Below are 15,352 nucleotides of genomic sequence, written 5' to 3' on the forward strand. Positions count from 1 at the left end.
TTTCCGTGTGTGTGGAGAGACTGTACCCGGCTGTGCGGAGCATCTGTACCCGGGTGTGCGGAGCATCTGTACCCGGGTGTGTGCACAGTCTGTACCCGGTGTGTGGAGAGTCTGTACCCGGGTGTGTGGAGAGTCTGTACCCGGGTGTGTGTAGAGTCTGTACCCGGGTGTGAGGAGAGACTGTAGCCGGGTGTTTGGAGAGTCTGTACCCGGGTGTGTGGAGAGTCTGTACCCGGGTGTGTGGAGAGTCTGTACCCGGGTGTGTGGAGAGTCTGTATCCGGGTGTGTGGAGAGTCTGTACCCGGGTGTGTGGAGAGTCTGTACCCGGGTGAGCGGAGAGTCTGTACCCGGGTGTGCGGAGAGTCTGTACCCGGGTGAGCGGAGCGCCTGTATCCGGGTGTGTGGAGAGTCGGTACCCGGGTGTGCGGAGCGTCTGTACCCGGGTGTGTGGAGAGTCTGTGTCCGGGTGTGTGGAGAGTCTGTACCCGGGTGTGCGGAGAGTCTGTACCAAGGTGTGCGGAGAGTCTGTACCCGGGTGTGTGCAGAGTCTGTACCCGGGTGTGCGGAGAGTCTGTACCCAGGTGTGCGGGGAGTCTGTACCCGGGTGTGCGGAGAGTCTGTATCCGGGTGTGTGGAGAGTCTGTGCCCGGGTGTGTGGAGAGTCTGTACCCGGGTGTGCGGAGAGTCTGTATCCGGGTGTGTGGAGAGTCTGTACCCGGGTGTGTGGAGAGTCTGTGTCCGGGTGTGTGCAGAGTCTGTACCCGGGTGTGCGGAGAGTCTGTACCAAGGTGTGCGGAGAGTCTGTATCCGGGTGTGTGGAGAGTCTGTACCCGGGTGTGCGGAGAGTCTGTACCCAGGTGTGCGGGGAGTCTGTACCCAGGTGTGTGAAGAGTCTGTATCCGGGAGTGCGGAGAGTCTGTACCCGGGTGAGCGGAGCGTCTGTACCCGGGTGTGTGGAGAGTCTGTACCCGGGTGTGTGGAGAGTCTGTACCCGGGAGTGCGGAGAGTCTGTATCCGGGAGTGCGGAGAGTCTGTACCCGGGTGTGCGGAGCGTCTGTACCCGGGTGTGTGGAGAGTCTGTACCCGGGTGTGTGGAGAGTCTGAACCCGGGTGTGTGGAGAGTCTGTACGAGGGTGTGTGGAGAGTCTGTACCCGGGTCTGTGGAGAGTCTGTACCCGGGTGTGTGCAGAGTCTGTACCCAGGTGTGTGGAGAGTCTGTACCGGGTGTGCGGAGAGTCTGTGCCGGGTGTGTGGAGAGTCTGTAGCCGGGTGTGTGGAGAGTCTGTACCCGGGTGTGTGGAGAGTCTGTGCCGGGTGTGTGGAGAGTCTGTAACCGGGTGTGTGGAGAGTCTGTACCAGGGTGTGTGGAGAGTCTGTATCCGGGTGTGTGGAGAGTCTGTACCCGGGTGTGTGGAGAGAATGTACCCGGGTGTGTGGAGAGTCTGTACCCGGGTGTGCGGAGAGTCTGTACCCGGGTGTGCGGAGAGTCTGTACCCGGGTGTGCGGAGAGTCTGTACCCGGGTGTGCGGAGAGTCTGTATCCGGGTGTGTGGAGAGTCTGTACCCGGGTGCGTGGAGAGAATGTACCCGGGTGTGTGGAGAGTCTGTACCCGGGTGTGTGGAGAGTCTGTATCCGGGTGTGTGGAGAGTCTGTACCCGGGTGTGTGGAGAGTCTGTACCCGGGTGTGTGGAGAGACAGTCCCCAGGTGTGAGGAGAGTTGGTACCCGGGTGTGAGGAGACTCTGTACCCGGGTGTGTGGAGAGACTGTACCCGGGTGTGTGGAGAGACTGTACCCGGGTGTGTGGAGCGTCTGTACCCGGGTGCGTGGAGAGTCTGTATCCGGGTGTGTGGAGAGTCTGTACCCGGGTGTGTGGAGAGAATGTACCCGGGTGTGTGGAGAGTCTGTACCCGGGTGTGCGGAGAGTCTGTACCCGGGTGTGCGGAGAGTCTGTACCCGGGTGTGCGGAGAGTCTGTATCCGGGTGTGTGGAGAGTCTGTACCCGGGTGAGCGGAGAGTCTGTACCCGAGTGTGCGGAGAGTCTGTACCCGAGTGTGCGGAGAGTCTGTACCCGGGTGTGCGGAGAGTCTGTACCCGGGTGTGTGGAGAGTCTGTACCCAGGTGTGTGGAGAGTCTGTACCCGGGTGTGTGGGGAGACTGTACCGGGCTGTGCGGAGAGTCGGTACCCGGGTGTGTGGAGAGTCTGTCCCCGGGTGTGCAGAGAGTCTGTACGCGGGTGTGAGAAGAGTCTGTACCCGGCTGTGCGGAGAGGCTGTACCCGGGTGTGCGGAGGATCTGTACCCGGATGTGAGGAGAGTCTGTACCCGGGTGTGCGGAGAGTCTGTACCCGGGTGTGCGGAGAGTCTGTACACGGGTGTGAGAAGAGTCTGTACCCGGGTGTGCGGAGAGGCTGTACCCGGGTGTGCGGAGAGGCTGTACCCGGGTGTGCGGAGAGTCTGTACCCGGGTGTGTGGAGAGCCTGTACCCCGGTGTGCGGAGAGTCAGTACCCGGGTGTGTGGAGAGTCTGTACCCGGGTGTGTGGTGAATCTGCACCCGGGTGTGTGGAGAGTCTGTACCCGGGTGTGTGGTGAATCTGCACCCGGGTGTGCGGTGAGACTGTACCCGGGTGTGCGGAGATTCTGTACCCGGGTGTGCGGAGAGTCTGTACCCGGGTGTGCGGAGAGTCTGTACACGGGTGTGAGAAGAGTCTGTACCCGGGTGTGCGGAGAGGCTGTACCCGGGTGTGTGGAGAGACTGTACCCGGGTGTGCGGAGGGTCTGTACCCGGGTGTGCGGAGAGGCTGTACCCGGGTGTGCAGAGCGTCTGTACCCGGGTGTGCGGAGAGTCTGCACCCGGGTGTGCGGAGAGTCAGTACCCGGGTGTGTGAAGAGTCAGTACCCGGGTGTGCGGAGAGGCTGCACCCGGGTGTGCGGAGAGTTTGTACCCGGGTGTGTGTAGGGTCTGTACCCGGGTGTGTGTAGGGTCTGTACCCGGGTGTGTGTAGGGTCTGTACCCGGGTGTGTGTAGGGTCTGTACCCGGGTATGTGTAGGGTCTGTACCCGGGTGTGTGTAGGGTCTGTACCCGGGTGTGTGGAGAGTCTGTACCCGGGTGTGTGTAAGGTCTGTACCCGGGTGTGCGGAGAGACTGTACCCGGGTGTGTGGAGAGACAGTCCCCAGGTGTGAGGAGAGTTGGTACCCGGGTGTGAGGAGACTCTGTACCCGGGTGTGTGGAGAGACTGTACCCGGGTGTGTGGAGAGTCTGGCTCCGGGTGTGCGGAGAGTCTCTATTCGGGTATGTGGAGAGGCTGTACCCGGGTGTGTGAAGAGTCTGTTTCCGTGTGTGTGGAGAGACTGTACCCGGCTGTGCGGAGCATCTGTACCCGGGTGTGCGGAGCATCTGTACCCGGGTGTGTGCACAGTCTGTACCCGGTGTGTGGAGAGTCTGTACCCGGGTGTGTGGAGAGTCTGTACCCGGGTGTGTGTAGAGTCTGTACCCGGGTGTGAGGAGAGACTGTAGCCGGGTGTTTGGAGAGTCTGTACCCGGGTGTGTGGAGAGTCTGTACCCGGGTGTGTGGAGAGTCTGCACCCGGATGTGTGGAGAGACTGTACCCGGGTGTGTGGAGAGTCTGTACCCTGGTTTGCGGAGAGTCTGTACCCGGGTGTGCGGAGAGTCTGTACCCGGGTGTGTGGAGAGTCTGTACCCTGGTTTGCGGAGAGACTGTACCCGGGTGTGCGGAGTGTCTGTACCCGGGTGTGTGGAGAGTCTGTACCCGGGTGTGCGGAGAGTCTGTACCCGGGTGTGCGGAGAGTCTATACCCGGGTGTGTGGAGAGTCTGTATCCGGGTGTGTGGAGAGTCTGTACCCGGGTGTGTGGAGAGAATTTACCCGGGTGTGTGGAGAGTCTGTACCCGGGTGTGCGGAGAGTCTGTACCCGGGTGTGCGGAGAGTCTGTACCCGGGTGTGCGGAGAGTCTGTATCCGGGTGTGTGGAGAGTCTGTACCCGGGTGAGCGGAGAGTCTGTACCCGGGTGTGCGGAGAGTCTGTACCCGGGTGTGTGGAGAGTCTGTACGAGGGTGTGCGGAGAGTCTGTACCCGGGTGTGTGGAGAGTCTGTACCCTGGTGTGTGGAGAGTCTGTACCCGGGTGTGTGGGGAGACTGTACCGGGCTGTGCGGAGAGTCTGTACCCGGGTGTGTGGAGAGTCTGTCCCCGGGTGTGCAGAGAGTCTGTACCCGGGTGTGAGAAGAGTCTGAACCCGGGTGTGCGGAGAGGCTGTACCCGGGTGTGCGGAGCATCTGTACCCGGATGTGAGGAGAGTCTGTACCCGGGTGTGCGGAGAGTCTGTACCCGGGTGTGCGGAGAGTCTGTACCCGGGTGTGCGGAGAGACTGTACCCGGGTGTGAGAAGAGTCTGTACCCGGGTGTGGGAAGAGGCTGTACCCGGGTGTGCGGAGAGGCTGTACACGGGTGTGAGAAGAGTCTGTACCCGGGTGTGCGGAGAGTCTGTACCCGGGTGTGTGGAGAGACTGTACCCCGGTGTGCGGAGAGTCAGTACCCGGGTGTGTGGAGAGTCTGTACCCAGGTGTGCGGAGAGTCTGTACCCGGGTGTGCGGAGAGTCTGTACACGGGTGTGAGAAGAGTCTGTACCCGGATGTGTGGAGAGTCTGTGTCCGGGTGTGTGCAGAGTCTGTACCCGGGTGTGCGGAGAGTCTGTATCCGGGTGTGTGGAGAGTCTGTACCGGGGTGTGTGGAGAGACTGTACCCGGGTGTGTGTAGGGCCTGTACCCGGGTGTGTGTAGGGTCTGTACCCGGGTGTGTGTAGGGCCTGTACCCGGGTATGTGTAGGGTCTGTACCCGGGTGTGTGTAGGGTCTGTACCCGGGTGTGCGGAGAGTCTGTACCCGGGTGTGTGTAGGGTCTGTACGCGGGTGTGCGGAGAGACTGTACCCGGGTGTGTGGAGAGACAGTCCCCGGGTGTGAGGAGAGTTGGTACCCGGGTGTGAGGAGAGTCTTTACCCGGGTGTGTGGAGAGTCTGGCTCCGGGTGTGCGAAGCGTCTGTACCCGGGTGTGTGAAGAGTCTGTACCCGGGTGTGTGGAGAGCCTGTACCCGGGTGTGTGGAGAGTCTGTAACCGGATGTAAGGAGAGTCTGTACCCGGGTGTGCGGAGAGTCTGTATCCGGGTGTGTGGAGAGTCTGTACCCGGGTGTGTGGCGAGTCTGTACCGGGGTGTGCGGAGAGTCTGTACCCGGGTGTGCGGAGAGTCTGTACCCGGGTGTGCGGAGAGTCTGTATCCGGGTGTGTGGAGAGTCTGTACCCGGGTGAGCGGAGCGCCTGTAAGCGGGTGTGCGGAGAGTCTGTATCCGGGTGTGTGGAGAGTCTGTACCCGGGTGAGCGGAGCACCTGTACGCGGGTGTGCGGAGAGTCTGTACCCGGGTGAGCGGAGCGCCTGTATCCGGGTGTGTGGAGAGTCGGTACCCGGGTGTGCGGAGCGTCTGTACCCGGGTGTGTGGAGAGTCTGTGTCCGGGTGTGTGCAGAGTCTGTACCCGGGTGTGCGGAGAGTCTGTATCCGGGTGTGTGGAGAGTCTGTACCCGGGTGTGCGGAGAGTCTGTACCAAGGTGTGCGGAGAGTCTGTACCCGGGTGTGTGCAGAGTCTGTACCCGTGTGTGTGGAGAGTCTGTACCCGGGTGTGCGGAGAGTCTGTATCCGGGTGTGTGGAGAGTCTGTGCCCGGGTGTGTGCAGAGTCTGTACCCGGGTGTGCGGAGAGTCTGTATCCGGGTGTGTGGAGAGTCTGTACCCGGGTGTGCGGAGAGTCTGTACCAAGGTGTGCGGAGAGTCTGTATCCGGGTGTGTGGAGAGTCTGTACCCGGGTGTGCGAAGAGTCTGTACCCAGGTGTGCGGGGAGTCTGTACCCGGGAGTGCGGAGAGTCTGTATCCGTGTGTGTGGAGAGTCTGTACCCGGGTGTGTGCAGAGTCTGTACCCAGGTGTGTGCAGAGTCTGTACCCGGGTGCGCGGAGAGTCTGTACCCGGGTGTGTGCAGAGTCTGTACCCAGGTGTGCGGAGAGTCTGTGCCGGGTGTGCGGAGCGTCTGTACCCGGGTGTGTGGAGAGTCTGTACCCGGGTGTGTGGAGAGTCTGTACCCGGGTGTGTGGAGAGTCTGTACCCGGGTGTGTGGAGAGTCTGTGCCGGGTGTGCGGAGAGTCTGTACCCGGGTGTGCGGAGCGTCTGTACCCGGGTGTGTGGAGAGTCTGTAGCCGGGTGTGTGGAGAGTCTGTACCCGGGTGTGTGGAGAGTCTGTGCCGGGTGTGTGGAGAGTCTGTAACCGGGTGTGTGGAGAGTCTGTACCAGGGTGTGTGGAGAGTCTGTATCCGGGTGTGTGGAGAGTCTGTACCCGGGTGTGTGGAGAGAATGTACCCGGGTGTGTGGAGAGTCTGTACCCGGGTGTGCGGAGAGTCTGTACCCGGGTGTGCGGAGAGTCTGTACCCGGGTGAGCGGAGAGTCTGGACCCGAGTGTGCGGAGAGTCTGTACCCGGGTGTGCGGAGAGTCTGTACCCGGGTGTGTGGAGAGTCTGTACCCAGGTGTGTGGAGAGTCTGTACCCGGGTGTGTGGGGAGACTGTACCGGGCTGTGCGGAGAGTCTGTACCCGGGTGTGTGGAGAGTCTGTCCCCGGGTGTGCAGAGAGTCTGTACCCGGGTGTGAGAAGAGTCTGTACCCGGCTGTGCGGAGAGGCTGTACCCGGGTGTGCGGAGGATCTGTACCCGGATGTGAGGAGAGTCTGTACCCGGGTGTGCGGAGAGTCTGTACCCGGGTGTGCGGAGAGTCTGTACACGGGTGTGAGAAGAGTCTGTACCCGGGTGTGCGGAGAGGCTGTACCCGGGTGTGCGGAGAGGCTGTACCCGGGTGTGCGGAGAGTCTCTACCCGGGTGTGTGGAGAGCCTGTACCCCGGTGTGCGGAGAGTCAGTACCCGGGTGTGTGGAGAGTCTGTACCCGGGTGTGTGGTGAATCTGCACCCGGGTGTGTGGAGAGTCAGTACCCGGGTGTGTGGAGAGTCTGTACCCGGGTGTGTGGTGAATCTGCACCCGGGTGTGCGGTGAGACTGTAGTCGGGTGTGCGGAGATTCTGTACCCGGGTGTGCGGAGAGTCTGTACCCGGGTGTGCGGAGAGTCTGTACACGGGTGTGAGAAGAGTCTGTACCCGGGTGTGCGGAGAGGCTGTACCCGGGTGTGTGGAGAGACTGTACCCGGGTGTGCGGAGGGTCTGTACCCGGGTGTGCGGAGAGGCTGTACCCGGGTGTGCAGAGCGTCTGTACCCGGGTGTGCGGAGAGTCTGCACCCGGGTGTGCGGAGAGTCAGTACCCGGGTGTGTGAAGAGTCAGTACCCGGGTGTGCGGAGAGGCTGCACCCGGGTGTGCGGAGAGTTTGTACCCGGGTGTGTGTAGGGTCTGTACCCGGGTGTGTGTAGGGTCTGTACCCGGGTGTGTGTAGGGTCTGTACCCGGGTGTGTGTAGGGTCTGTACCCGGGTATGTGTAGGGTCTGTACCCGGGTGTGTGTAGGGTCTGTACCCGAGTGTGTGGAGAGTCTGTACCCGGGTGTGTGTAAGGTCTGTACCCGGGTGTGCGGAGAGACTGTACCCGGGTGTGTGGAGAGACTGTACCCGGGTGTGTGGAGAGTCTGTACCCGGGTGTGCGGAGAGTCTGTATCCGGGTGTGTGGAGAGTCTGTACCCGGGTGTGCGGAGCGTCTGTACCCGGGTGTGCGGAGCGTCTGTACCCGGGTGTGTGGAGAGTCTGTACCCGGGTGTGTGGAGAGACTGTATCCGGGTGTGCGGAGAGACTGTACCCGGGTGTGTGCTGAGTCTGTACCCAGGTGTGTGGAGAGTCTGTACCCGGGTGTGCGGAGAGTCTGTGCCGGGTGTGTGGAGAGTCTGTAGCCGGGTGTGTGGAGAGTCTGTACCCGGGTGTGCGGAGAGTCTGTACCAGGGTGTGTGGAGAGTCTGTATCCGGGTGTGTGGAGAGTCTGTACCCGGGTGTGTGGAGAGAATGTACCCGGGTGTGCGGAGAGTCTGTACCCGGGTGTGCGGAGAGTCTGTACCCGGGTGTGTGGAGAGTCTGTACCAGGGTGTGTGGAGAGTCTGTATCCGGGTGTGTGGAGAGTCTGTACCCGAGTGTGCGGAGAGTCTGTACCCGGGTGTGCGGAGAGTCTGTACCCGAGTGTGCGGAGAGTCTGTACCCGGGTGTGCGGAGAGTCTGTACCCGGGTGTGTGGAGAGTCTGTACCCAGGTGTGTGGAGAGTCTGTACCCGGGTGTGTGGGGAGACTGTACCGGGCTGTGCGGAGAGTCTGTACCCGGGTGTGTGGAGAGTCTGTCCGCGGGTGTGCAGAGAGTCTGTACCCGGGTGTGAGAAGAGTCTGTACCCGGCTGTGCGGAGAGGCTGTACCCGGGTGTGCGGAGGATCTGTACCCGGATGTGAGGAGAGTCTGTACCCGGGTGTGCGGAGAGTCTGTACCCGGGTGTGCGGAGAGTCTGTACACGGGTGTGAGAAGAGTCTGTACCCGGGTGTGCGGAGAGGCTGTACCCGGGTGTGCGGAGAGGCTGTACCCGGGTGTGCGGAGAGTCTGTACCCGGGTGTGTGGAGAGCCTGTACCCCGGTGTGCGGAGAGTCAGTACCCGGGTGTGTGGAGAGTCTGTACCCGGGTGTGTGGTGAATCTGCACCCGGGTGTGTGGAGAGTCAGTACCCGGGTGTGTGGAGAGTCTGTACCCGGGTGTGTGGTGAATCTGCACCCGGGTGTGCGGTGAGACTGTACCCGGGTGTGCGGAGATTCTGTACCCGGGTGTGCGGAGAGTCTGTACCCGGGTGTGCGGAGAGTCTGTACACGGGTGTGAGAAGAGTCTGTACCCGGGTGTGCGGAGAGGCTGTACCCGGGTGTGTGGAGAGACTGTACCCGGGTGTGCGGAGGGTCTGTACCCGGGTGTGCGGAGAGGCTGTACCCGGGTGTGCAGAGCGTCTGTACCCGGGTGTGCGGAGAGTCTGCACCCGGGTGTGCGGAGAGTCAGTACCCGGGTGTGTGAAGAGTCAGTACCCGGGTGTGCGGAGAGGCTGCACCCGGGTGTGCGGAGAGTTTGTACCCGGGTGTGTGTAGGGTCTGTACCCGGGTGTGTGTAGGGTCTGTACCCGGGTGTGTGTAGGGTCTGTACCCGGGTGTGTGTAGGGTCTGTACCCGGGTATGTGTAGGGTCTGTACCCGGGTGTGTGTAGGGTCTGTACCCGGGTGTGTGGAGAGTCTGTACCCGGGTGTGTGTAAGGTCTGTACCCGGGTGTGCGGAGAGACTGTACCCGGGTGTGTGGAGAGACAGTCCCCAGGTGTGAGGAGAGTTGGTACCCGGGTGTGAGGAGACTCTGTACCCGGGTGTGTGGAGAGACTGTACCCGGGTGTGTGGAGAGACTGTACCCGGGTGTGTGGAGAGTCTGGCTCCGGGTGTGCGGAGAGTCTCTATTCGGGTATGTGGAGAGGCTGTACCCGGGTGTGTGAAGAGTCTGTACCCGGGTGCGTGGAGAGTCTGTACCCGGGTGTGTGGAGAGTCTGTAACCGGATGTATGGAGAGACTGTACCCGGGTGTGTGGAGATTCTGTAGCCGGGTGTGTGGAGAGTCTGTACCCGGCTGTGTGGAGAGTCTGTACCCGGGTGTGTGGAGAGTCTGTTTCCGTGTGTGTGGAGAGACTGTACCCGGCTGTGCGGAGCATCTGTACCCGGGTGTGCGGAGCATCTGTACCCGGGTGTGTGCACAGTCTGTACCCGGTGTGTGGAGAGTCTGTACCCGGGTGTGTGGAGAGTCTGTACCCGGGTGTGTGTAGAGTCTGTACCCGGGTGTGAGGAGAGACTGTAGCCGGGTGTGTGGAGAGTCTGTACCCGGGTGTGTGGAGAGTCTGTACCCGGGTGTGTGGAGAGTCTGCACCCGGATGTGTGGAGAGACTGTACCCGGGTGTGTGGAGAGTCTGTACCCTGGTTTGCGGAGAGTCTGTACCCGGGTGTGCGGAGAGTCTGTACCCGGGTGTGTGGAGAGTCTGTACCCTGGTTTGCGGAGAGACTGTACCCGGGTGTGCGGAGTGTCTGTACCCGGGTGTGTGGAGAGTCTGTACCCGGGTGTGCGGAGAGTCTGTACCCGGGTGTGCGGAGAGTCTATACCCGGGTGTGTGGAGAGTCTGTATCCGGGTGTGTGGAGAGTCTGTACCCGGGTGTGTGGAGAGAATTTACCCGGGTGTGTGGAGAGTCTGTACCCGGGTGTGCGGAGAGTCTGTACCCGGGTGTGCGGAGAGTCTGTACCCGGGTGTGCGGAGAGTCTGTATCCGGGTGTGTGGAGAGTCTGTACCCGGGTGAGCGGAGAGTCTGTACCCGGGTGTGCGGAGAGTCTGTACCCGGGTGTGTGGAGAGTCTGTACGAGGGTGTGCGGAGAGTCTGTACCCGGGTGTGTGGAGAGTCTGTACCCTGGTGTGTGGAGAGTCTGTACCCGGGTGTGTGGGGAGACTGTACCGGGCTGTGCGGAGAGTCTGTACCCGGGTGTGTGGAGAGTCTGTCCCCGGGTGTGCAGAGAGTCTGTACCCGGGTGTGAGAAGAGTCTGAACCCGGGTGTGCGGAGAGGCTGTACCCGGGTGTGCGGAGCATCTGTACCCGGATGTGAGGAGAGTCTGTACCCGGGTGTGCGGAGAGTCTGTACCCGGGTGTGCGGAGAGTCTGTACCCGGGTGTGCGGAGAGACTGTACCCGGGTGTGAGAAGAGTCTGTACCCGGGTGTGGGAAGAGGCTGTACCCGGGTGTGCGGAGAGGCTGTACACGGGTGTGAGAAGAGTCTGTACCCGGGTGTGCGGAGAGTCTGTACCCGGGTGTGTGGAGAGACTGTACCCCGGTGTGCGGAGAGTCAGTACCCGGGTGTGTGGAGAGTCTGTACCCAGGTGTGCGGAGAGTCTGTACCCGGGTGTGCGGAGAGTCTGTACACGGGTGTGAGAAGAGTCTGTACCCGGGTGTGCGGAGAGGCTGTACCCGGGTGTGCGGAGAGGCTGTACCCGGGTGTGCGGAGCGTCTGTACCCGGGTGTGCGGAGAGTCTGCACCCGGGTGTACGGAGAGTCAGTACCCGGGTGTGTGAAGAGTCTGTACCCGGGTGGGCGGCGAGGCTGTACCCGGGTGTGCGGAGAGTTTGTACCCGGGTGTGTTTAGGGTCTGTACCCGGGTGTGTGTAGGGTCAGTACCCGGGTGTGTGTAGGGTCTGTACCCGGGTATGTGTAGGGTCTGTATCCGGGTGTGTGTAGGGTCTGTACCCGGGTGTGCGGAGAGTCTGTACCCGGGTGTGTGTAGGGTCTGTACCCGGGTGTGCGGAGAGACTGTACTCGGGTGTGTGGAGAGTCTGTTCCCGGGTGTGTGGAGAGTCTGTACCCGGGTGTGTGGAGGGACTATACCCGGGTGTGTGGAGAGTCTGTACCCGGGTGTGTGGAGAGTCTGTACCCAGGAGTGTGGAGAGACTGTACCTGGGTATGCGGAGAGACAGTACCCGGGTGTGCGGAGAGTCAGTACCCGGGTGTGTGGAGAGTCTGTACCCGGGTGTGCGGAGAGTCAGTACCCGGGTGTGTGGAGAGTCTGTACCCGGGTGTGAGGAGAGTCAGTACCCGGGTGTGTGGAGAGTCTGTGCCCGGGTGTGTGGAGAGTCTGCACCCGGGTGTGCGGAGAGTCTGTACCAGGGTGTGTGGAGAGACTGTACTCGGGTGTGCGGAGAGACTGTACCTGGGTGTGCGAAAATCTGTACCCGGGTGTGTGGAGAGTCTGTACCTTGGTGTGTGGAGAGTCTGTACCCGTGTGTGGAGGGAGCCTGTACACGGGTGTGTGGAGAGACTGTGTCCGGGTGTGTGGGGAGCCTGTCCCCGGGTGTGTGGAGAGTCTGTACCCGGGTGTGTGGAGAGTCTGTACCCGGGTGTGCGGAGAGTCTGTACCCGGGTGTGCGGAGAGTCTGTACACGGGTGTGAGAAGAGTCTGTACCCGGGTGTGCGGAGAGGCTGTACCCGGGTGTGCTGAGAGGCTGTACCCGGGTGTGTGAAGAGTCTGTGCCCGGGTGTGCGGAGAAGCTGTACCCGGGTGTGCGGAGAGTTTGTACCCTGGTGTGTGTAGGGTCTGTACCCGGGTGTGTGTAGGGTCTGTACCCGGGTGTGTGTAGGGTCTGTACCCGGGTGTGTGTAGGGTCTGTACCCGGGTATGTGTAGGGTCTGTACCCGGGTGTGTGTAGGGTCTGTACCCGGGTGTGCGGAGAGTCTGTACCCGGGTGTGTGTAGGGTCTGTACGTGGGTGTGCGGAGAGACTGTACCCGGGTGTGTGGAGAGACAGTCCCCGGGTGTGAGGAGAGTTGGTACCCGGGTGTGAGGAGAGCCTGTCCCCGGGTGTGTGGAGAGTCTGTACCCGGGTGTGTGGAGAGTCTGTACCCGGGTGTGCGGAGAGTCTGTACCCGGGTGTGCGGAGAGTCTGTACACGGGTGTGAGAATAGTCTGTACCCGGGTGTGCGGAGAGGCTGTACCCGGGTGTGCTGAGAGGCTGTACCCGGGTGTGCGGAGCGTCTGTACCCGGGTGTGTGGAGAGTCTGCACCCGGGTGTGCGGAGAGTCAGTACCCGGGTGTGTGAAGAGTCTGTACCCGGGTGTGCGGAGAGGCTGTACCCGGGTGTGCGGAGAGTTTGTACCCTGGTGTGTGTAGGGTCTGTACCCGGGTGTGTGTAGGGTCTGTACCCGGGTGTGTGTATGGTCTGTACCCGGGTGTGTGTAGGGTCTGTACCCGGGTATGTGTAGGGTCTGTACCCAGGTGTGTGTAGGGTCTGTACCCGGGTGTGCGGAGAGTCTGTACCCGGGTGTGTGTAGGGTCTGTACGCGGGTGTGCGGAGAGACTGTACCCGGGTGTGTGGAGAGACAGTCCCCGGGTGTGAGGAGAGTCTGTACCCGGGTGTGTGGCGAGTCTGTACCCGGGTGTGCGGAGAGTCTGTACCCGGGTGTGCGGAGAGTCTGTACCCGGGTGTGCGGAGAGTCTGTACCCGGGTGTGCGGAGAGTCTGTACCCGGGTGTGCGGAGAGTCTGTATCCGGGTGTGTGGAGAGTCTGTACCCGGGTGAGCGGAGCGCCTGTACGCGGGTGTGCGGAGAGTCTGTATCCGGGTGCGTGGAGAGTCTGTACCCGGGTGAGCGGAGCACCTGTACGCGGGTGTGCGGAGAGTCTGTACCCGGGTGAGCGGAGCGCCTGTATCCGGGTGTGTGGAGAGTCGGTACCCGGGTGTGCGGAGCGTCTGTACCCGGATGTGTGGAGAGTCTGTGTCCGGGTGTGTGCAGAGTCTGTACCCGGGTGTGCGGAGAGTCTGTATCCGGGTGTGTGGAGAGTCTGTACCCGGGTGTGTGTAGAGACTGTACCCGGGTGTGTGTAGGGCCTGTACCCGGGTGTGTGTAGGGTCTGCACCCGGGTGTGTGTAGGGCCTGTACCCGGGTATGTGTAGGGTCTGTACCCGGGTGTGTGTAGGGTCTGTACCCGGGTGTGCGGAGAGTCTGTACCCTGGTGTGTGTAGGGTCTGTACCCGGGTGTGTGTAGGGTCTGTACCCGGGTGTGTGTAGGGTCTGTACCCGGGTGTGTGTAGGGTCTGTACCCGGGTATGTGTAGGGTCTGTACCCGGGTGTGTGTAGGGTCTGTACCCGGGTGTGCGGAGAGTCTGTATCCGGGTGTGTGTAGGGTCTGTACGTGGGTGTGCGGAGAGACTGTACCCGGGTGTGTGGAGAGACAGTCCCCGGGTGTGAGGAGAGTTGGTACCCGGGTGTGAGGAGAGCCTGTCCCCGGGTGTGTGGAGAGTCTGTACCCGGGTGTGTGGAGAGTCTGTACCCGGGTGTGCGGAGAGTCTGTACCCGGGTGTGCGGAGAGTCTGTACACGGGTGTGAGAATAGTCTGTACCCGGGTGTGCGGAGAGGCTGTACCCGGGTGTGCTGAGAGGCTGTACCCGGGTGTGCGGAGCGTCTGTACCCGGGTGTGTGGAGAGTCTGCACCCGGGTGTGCGGAGAGTCAGTACCCGGGTGTGTGAAGAGTCTGTACCCGGGTGTGCGGAGAGGCTGTACCCGGGTGTGCGGAGAGTTTGTACCCTGGTGTGTGTAGGGTCTGTACCCGGGTGTGTGTAGGGTCTGTACCCGGGTGTGTGTAGGGTCTGTACCCGGGTGTGTGTAGGGTCTGTACCCGGGTATGTGTAGGGTCTGTACCCAGGTGTGTGTAGGGTCTGTACCCGGGTGTGCGGAGAGTCTGTACCCGGGTGTGTGTAGGGTCTGTACGCGGGTGTGCGGAGAGACTGTACCCGGGTGTGTGGAGAGACAGTCCCCGGGTGTGAGGAGAGTCTGTACCCGGGTGTGTGGCGAGTCTGTACCCGGGTGTGCGGAGAGTCTGTACCCGGGTGTGCGGAGAGTCTGTACCCGGGTGTGCGGAGAGTCTGTACCCGGGTGTGCGGAGAGTCTGTACCCGGGTGTGCGGAGAGTCTGTATCCGGGTGTGTGGAGAGTCTGTACCCGGGTGAGCGGAGCGCCTGTACGCGGGTGTGCGGAGAGTCTGTATCCGGGTGCGTGGAGAGTCTGTACCCGGGTGAGCGGAGCACCTGTATCCGGGTGTGTGGAGAGTCTGTACCCGGGTGAGCGGAGAGTCTGTACCCGGGTGAGCGGAGCGCCTGTATCCGGGTGTGTGGAGAGTCGGTACCCGGGTGTGCGGAGCGTCTGTACCCGGATGTGTGGAGAGTCTGTGTCCGGGTGTGTGCAGAGTCTGTACCCGGGTGTGCGGAGAGTCTGTATCCGGGTGTGTGGAGAGTCTGTACCCGGGTGTGTGTAGAGACTGTACCCGGGTGTGTGTAGGGCCTGTACCCGGGTGTGTGTAGGGTCTGCACCCGGGTGTGTGTAGGGCCTGTACCCGGGTATGTGTAGGGTCTGTACCCGGGTGTGTGTAGGGTCTGTACCCGGGTGTGCGGAGAGTCTGTACCCGGGTGTGTGTAGGGTCTGTACGCGGGTGTGCGGAGAGACTGTACCCGGGTGTGTGGAGAGACAGTCCCCGGGTGTGAGGAGAGTTGGTACCCGGGTGTGAGGAGAGTCTTTACCCGGTTGTGTGGAGAGTCTGGCTCCGGGTGTGCGAAGCGTCTGTACCCGGGTGTGTGAAGAGTCTGTACCCGGGTGTGTGGAGAGTCTGTACCCGGGTGTGTGGAGAGTCTGTAACCGGATGTAAGGAGAGTCTGTACCCGGGTGTGCGGAGAGTCTGTATCCGGGTGTGTGGAGAGTCTGTACCCGGGTGTGTGGCGAGTCTGTACCGGGGTGTGCGGAGAGTCT

General features: G+C 62.0%; 1 protein-coding gene across 1 annotated transcript in view; it reads right to left on the bottom strand.

Moving 5' to 3' along the window:
• LOC140409332 (homeobox protein EMX1) overlaps window positions 1-15,352 on the bottom strand; it is an 852,172-nt gene that overhangs the window by 180,506 nt on the left and 656,314 nt on the right. The window lies entirely within an intron of this gene.

This window comes from Scyliorhinus torazame, chromosome 3 (genome assembly GCF_047496885.1).
Source record: "Scyliorhinus torazame isolate Kashiwa2021f chromosome 3, sScyTor2.1, whole genome shotgun sequence".
NCBI classification, from domain to species: domain Eukaryota; kingdom Metazoa; phylum Chordata; class Chondrichthyes; order Carcharhiniformes; family Scyliorhinidae; genus Scyliorhinus; species Scyliorhinus torazame.